This window comes from Condylura cristata, unplaced genomic scaffold (assembly GCF_000260355.1).
Source record: "Condylura cristata isolate star-nosed mole 26May11 unplaced genomic scaffold, ConCri1.0 scaffold00027, whole genome shotgun sequence".
NCBI lineage: Eukaryota > Metazoa > Chordata > Mammalia > Eulipotyphla > Talpidae > Condylura > Condylura cristata.
The window spans coordinates 27945561-27952683 of NW_004567128.1; the positions used below are offsets into that span (position 1 = coordinate 27945561).

Consider the following 7123-nt stretch of genomic DNA (forward strand, 5'->3'; position numbering starts at 1 on the left):
CAATAACAAAAATAATGAACAGCCATATACCAGAGACATTTTGTGGGGGTAGAGTGGGGAATGGGATCAAAAACGAGGGGTGGGGGCGGGGGTGGGGAGGAAAGTGCACGGGACTATGGTGATGGCACCCGGGTGATTCGGTGATGGAAAGCCCACGGGGATTACAATTGAGATAAAAACAAAAAAGTGTACCAAATGATGTAAAAATAAACTGTAAAAAAAAAAAAAAAAAGCCACAAAGAAAGCGCCACACACTAGTGATTTCACTTCCAAATATTTTTTTCTTAAATTGTTTATACTCTTCCATTATCATTTCATATATTTACTTATTTATTTATCTTGCATAGAAGAACTGGGGTGTAGGCCAGGGTGGAGGTGGTGAGAGGACTCACCAGAGACAGAGTGGGGAGCAGAACAGGCAGATGTACTGAAATCCACTGCTGAGGGGAGCAGCAGGTGAAACAGGAGAGGTCTGCCATGCCATGTGGGTCAGCGCCCTGGCTGGGGACCAAACTCAGGCGTTAGAGGTAACAGCGCTGAGACTAAACACCTAGGCCATCAGGGAGGCACAATCTTCCAAATACTTAAGAAGGAAACTGTACCAACTTCACTCAAACTCTTCCAGATAATACTACCCAATTTGTTTTATGAGGCCAACATAGCTATGATACCAAGATGTGACAAGAACACATTTTGAATACAAGAAATACAAGAAAATTGCAGACAATATGTCCCATAAACATAGTAGTAAAAATCATAAACAAAATATTAATAAGGGTCAGGCCAGATGCTGCTGTTGCTGATGATAGAGGAAAGACGAAGAGGAAAAGATAAGAGCAGGTAAGATTTGCCAGGAGTTGATAACATTTGAAGGTGTTGGAAGGGTTAACTAAAATGTACTTATGTGTATATCTGAAAATGAAATTTCTCATAATAAAATATATAAACACGACATCTGTTGGATATGTTTTACAAATAGATAAAAAAGAAAGTTGCAGAACAGAATATACTTTTATGTATAGAATGAAAATAATAAGATCAGGCCCTCCCTGGTGGCTCAATGCAGCACTATGAAGCTGTCTGCAGCTACTGCAGCGCCAGTTCAATCCCTGGCCAGGGAGCTGACCCACATAGCGTGGCACACCTCTCCTGACCTGCGCACTGCTCCCCTCAGCAGTGGATTTCAGTACATCTAGGCATATGTTCTGCTCCCCATTCTGTCTCTGGTGAATCCCCTCACACCCCACACACACACCTCTGGCCTGTACCCCAGTTCTTGTATACATAAATAAATAAATATTAAAAAAAGAATAAGATCACTCAAATGCACTTATACATATATACTTACACCCACAGAAGAGTCTGGAAGGATCATTCCCAAACTACAGAGTACTAATTATGTCAGGGGAAAAGGTAGAAGTTAGATTACAGAGATATTTCACTGACTAATTTTTAATTGCTATATTATTTACACTCATTGTCCTATGTAGAGATGACCTTTTCAAGAAGGGGGAAAAGGAAGAGCAGAAAAGGAATTGGCACTGAGCTGGGGAATAAGCCCAGAAACCCTGAGTAAAGAAACATGGAAAGTCAAAAACCAGCCATGGCCCAGGCCTCTCCCAGAAAATTTTAACTAAAGACAGCCTCTTTGAAGCAACTACTGACACCACACTAAGCTGAGACCAGTGGTCTTTAGAAAAGCTCAACAACAAAATTTCGTAGGGTAAAAGCCTAGGAACTTTGACTTTCTGTGAAGCTGAACTGATGAACTAATTTCTCTTGATGAAGAAAACAAATTGTTCAAGCAGTCAAGTGTTCTCTTTTTACTGCCAGGAAATTCACAGACATGTTTGGTTCACTTTATATTAAATAAGGCAGGATGATCTGTGTATCTTCATAGCAACTTGTCTGCACCTTGATCTTCTATTCTCTAAATTTCTGTAATTATTAGTTTCAATTAATTGTCCTTTCCCACTCTGTTGGACAAAAACCAAATAGTAAACAAACAACTTATCTGAGACTCAATAATGTTTTATTTTCCTTGGGAAACAAATTGGGGATGGAGTGGGGTATAAAAGAGTTTTTCAGAGACCACGTTGGTAGCATTTGAAATGTGGTATTAATTCACTGATAAGTTGTTTCTTATCCAACCCAGTGATTCCAATTCTAGAATTTTGTCTTAAGGTAAATCATATATGCTGTGAAGATTTAACTGCAGGAACCGTCATCACAGCTTTGTCTTTAACATTATATCAGAGGGCCTCCCTGGTGAGGCAGGGTTTAAAGTCCCAGCACTATCAAGCTATCGCCAGTGCCAGTCACTGTGACATGAGTTCGACATGAGTTCAATCCCCGGCCAGGGAGCTGACCTACATGGCACAGCAGGTCTCTCCTGCTTCATAGATCTGCCTGTTCTGCTCCCCACTCTCTCTGGTGAATCCTGTCACCCCCGCCCCCCCCACCTCCCAGACACCTCTAGCCTATACTCTGGTTTTTGTACACATAAATAAATAAAAATAAAATCTAAAAAAAAAACCCTCTAAAATATTTGAAATAACCTCAATGCCCAGTCACTAAAGGCTGAAAAATAAGCTAAAGAGACCCCAAAAGATGGAGAGGCAGGTAACCATGAAAAGCAGCACATGAAGAGCATCAAGAGACACAACAACTAAAGCGAAAGTACAGACCTTGTCTGGATTTTAATTCGAACACACGAAAAAAGAGCTTCGAGATAATGAGTAAAGTTTGAGCCCTGACTAGATATTTGATGATATTAAGGAATTTAATCACTGATTATCCAAAAATAACTTTTTACTTTAATTAATAACTGTTGACCTTTAAGTCCTTATCTTTTACAGTTACATAATGAAGTTTTTGTGGATGAAATGTTATGTCTGGAAGTTGTTTCAGAATAAATGGTCTACATATGTTAAAATACACTAAGCAGCACTTAATATTTGTGTATTTTGTTATATATTAATTTAAAAAGAAAGAAAAACCCACTGAGAGAAATGAATGGCTGGTCTAGATTACTGCTTGGTAAACTTTCTTCTGTAAAGGGCCAGAAAGTAAGTATTTTATTACAAAATTATGAAACTTAAGGTCTTTGTTGCAACTACTTAACTTTGCCATTGCAGGTTAAAAACAACCAGAGGCAATATGTAAACAGATTGTGTTCATTGGCTGTGTTCCAATAAAATCTCATTTCTGGGAACTATAATTTGAATTCTATATCATTTTCACATATCACAAAATATTGTTCTTCTTCTAATACCCCTCCCCCTCATTAAAAATGGTGAAAATTATCTTTAGCTTATGGCTATATAAAGGCAGCAGCCGGCCAGATTTATCCCATTGCCTATAGTTTTCCACTCCCAGGTCTACATAAGACAAGATTGACCATATTGATTATTGATGGTACTAGGTTATAGGCATAATGGGACTCATTACACAATTCCCTCTGGTTTTTTTTTTTTTTTTTTGTGAACAGTTCAAAGTTTCCATAAAAATAAACTAAATAGCACCATGGAAGTAAGGTTAATGACATGGAACAACAGTAGCAAAATGAAGCTCATGCTCCCAATTGTTTAATAACAATCTGTCCCCCAAGAGATAGTTTGTGACCCTCCAAAGCTCTGACAAACCTTATTCCTTGGTACTTAATTTTTTTCATTAGATTTCCTTGGGTATTAAATGAGTGGCATTGACCTTCAGTTCATGGAAGACCATGAAACAGATGCAAACTCTGCATAACAAAACCATGCTGAATAGATAATAATAAAATGTTTGATCACTTAATTATGCTAACACTCGCAGGAGGGGCCCTGCAATTATCCTCATTTCACAGTAAGAAAACTAAGACCTAGAAGAGGTTAAGTGACATGTCCAAGATTAAGCAACCAATGATTAGAGGGTGAGTTGGTGGGAAAATGGAAGCAGAAAAGTCATCTTTTTTTTTTTTTTAAAGATTTATTTATTTATTCATATAGAACTGGGGTACAGGCCAGAGATGGGGAGGGTGAGAGGATTCATCAGAGACAGAGCAGGGAGCAGAACAGGCAGATCAACGAAGCACACTGCTGAGGGGAGAAGCGGGCGGGTCAGGAGAGGTCTGCCACGCCATGTGGTCACCTCCGGGGCAGGAATCGAACTCATGCAGAAGTGACCCAAGTTTCTCAGTGCTGTGCTTTAACCCCCTGCGCCACAAGGGAGGGCCCAGAAAAGTCATCTTTAACTGGAGATACCAAGATTTTAATAGATAGAACTCTGTCTGCTTCTGGATGCCCCAAAATATTAATTCTCTTAAATTACACAGAACAGGGCCTTCCCTGGTGGCGCAGCGGGTTATAGCACAGCACTAAGAAGCTAAAGAAAGCCACTTCAGCATGAGTTAGATCCCCTACCACCCGCCTCAGAGGTGACCCACATGGCCTGGCAGACCTCTCCTGACCCGCCCACTGCTCCCCTCAGCAGTCTCCTTGTCAATCTGCCTGTTCTGCTCCCCACTCTGTCTCTGGAGAATCCTCTCACCGCCTCTGCACCTCTGGCCTGTACCTCAGCTCTGTATGCATAAATAAATAAATCTTTTAAAAAATTATACAGAACACTGTTGTAGTTGTTTAACTCAAGAATAACAAAACATTAAATTTACATCATGCTTTACAGTTTAAAATTGACTAAGCTTTAATAGTGAAAGCCACAATAAGAAAAAGATGCTAAAAATTAGAAAATATTTGTAAAATACCTATCACAGATAAAGGACTGATGGCAGAATATATATATTTTTAATTTATACAAATCAATAAGGAAAAGACAGAAAATCCAAGGGGGAAAAAAGTGAGCACAAAATGTGACCAGGCATCTAACAATGGGGATCTCCAATGACCAATGCATGTATGAAAGGTACTCATGGGGGAACTATAAATTAAAATCTCAATGTCTGACTCTTACATTGGGATGTTGACCTCAAGGGAAGGGATTTTTGTTTATTCACAGGAGGTATTATTGATCTCAAAGTGCCACCATCAGAGACCCCACAGAATCCAAACACTGACCCCACAAGTTCCCATTCCTGCCTCCAAAGGCCCTTATCCCCTCACCCTAAAGACTCCCTCCCTCACCTCCCCGTTCCTCCATCACTCATCCCAGATCCCCCCATCATTCACCCAACAGATCCTCCACCACTCACCCCAGATATCTCTACTCTTGATATCTCTTGAAGCCCGTCATTCACCCTGATGACACCATTGCTCACTGAAGCTCTCCCCCATTACTCAACCCCACTCTCTTTCAAAACTCATCACCATAAACTCCCCGTTGCATATCCCACACGCCGTTATCCCTAAATGTAGACTTCCCTTTCACTGTTCTATACATCATTCAGTCCATAAGAGCACGCATTAGTGCTTCCACATGTCCCCATCACTGACCACACCGACCAGCATGCTCAGCAAGGCCCCCCTCACCCTGGTTCTGTTCTCAGGACCCCAAAGCTCCTCCTCAAGCTGGGCTTGGCTCCCCGCTTGCACAAGTGGGCTCAACATGCCCCGAAATTCCCTTTCCCTTCCAGCCCTTCTTGGTGGGCCTGGGTGACGCATCAGCTTATCGTTCCCACGCTCACAAACAGCCGCCAAACCGAGCTCTACCAGTAACAAAAATGGCGTCACCGGGTCCGCGCCAGGAACTCTGTCGCCGGCCGGAAAATGGCTGGTGCCTCACACTGCTCCTTGAAGCTCGCATTCCAGCCAGAGGATACAATTGTTTAGTTAGGGTAGTCCCCGTGATATTTTTGAGGCCGAGTATTCGGAATTGGGGCTTAGAAAGCAGTGCGAGGCCCGGAAGTGCCGCGACCGTCCGGAGCCGGTGAATGGGCGTTCCCCGGGCTTCGGCAGAGGCACGGCGAGAGCAAAGGCGTGGCGACACGGCCGAGTCTTTGATGGGAAAGGGGGACAGTGGCAAGGCCATTACTAGAGGCATCGACTGAAAGATTGCTCCAAGGAAGCCTCACTTCTAAAACATCTAGAGAAAGTGAAGAATCAACTTAATACGTTCTGTTAGGGGATTCAAACACACACCCCAACAGCCTTTAGGTGGTTGTCATCGCCCTCCCGTCCAAGTATTGTTTAAGGGAGCAGGGCCCGCCTCCATCTGTCATTCTCGGCAGTGGCTTCTCTACCCTCCAAGTCTTCCATTGGCTCCTTCCAACGCGGAAGGACCCGCCTTCGCCTGTCACTCACCACCTAGACTTTCTATCCACATCTCTTGAAGTGTGAGGACATGGCTTTTCACACCCCATATCAAAGCTGAAAGCGTTAAAAGAGTCGGGGCTTCAATGTAAACTCGATTTTAGAAGACTGAACAGAGGGCTGGATTGGAGGACATCCCGGAAATGGGATTAAATAGTAAGCAAAAGCCCGTTTTCTAGATCTTCTAGGTCTAGAGGAACTCTGCTGGTGCAAGAATTAAGAAAATCCTAGGATTCAAGATCTCTCTGGGGGGCATGGATGGAGAAAATTGAATCAACTCCCACCGTGCCCCCAACCCTGCCCAGCTTCAACGTCAAATCTGAAAGACATTGATGGTGGAAAAGTAGCCAGGTTCCTAAGTCATTCTAGAGTGCTTTGAAGATGGAAGCTTAGATCCAAATCTAAGATAGACCAGAGAAGTGATAATGTTATATAATTATCAAAGGCCCCCAATTCATAATCTGTGCCAAAAGGACAGGGATGATGGAATTGTGAACCAACACCTGACTTCAAGATCAAACCAAATGGGCATTCATGACAGAAGCATTAACTGTGGGCTGGGGTTGAACCTCACAGAAGAACACTAATGGTGGAATAGTTAATAATGCTTAGATTTTCCACACACACACACCTAAGGAATATAGATAGGGAGGATTTCACAGAGACCTGCAGTCAATGGGAAAGAGTTAACAGACACAAGAAAAGATTCCACAAAAGTTAATCTGCTAGTGGAAAAGTGAACAGACCTTCAAGTGTAATACACAAAAGGTCTGCTTTCAATTTTCTTTAATCAGGTTGACTGAGGTAACATTGGTTTACAACACTATATACAATGTTGTTATCATGCCACAACTAACACCAAAGCTTCAATAATCCTC

The 7123-nt window shown here is 42.1% G+C and overlaps 1 protein-coding gene across 1 annotated transcript in view; it reads right to left on the bottom strand.

Moving 5' to 3' along the window:
• The window catches only part of ZNF630 (zinc finger protein 630), a 16991-nt gene extending 11212 nt beyond the window's left edge, over positions 1-5779 (bottom strand). The window contains exon 1 of the mRNA XM_004690130.2: positions 5667-5779. The gene's annotated coding sequence lies outside the window, so the exon portion shown is untranslated. The remainder of the gene's footprint in view (positions 1-5666) is intronic.
• Positions 5780-7123: the final 1344 nt, after the last annotated feature.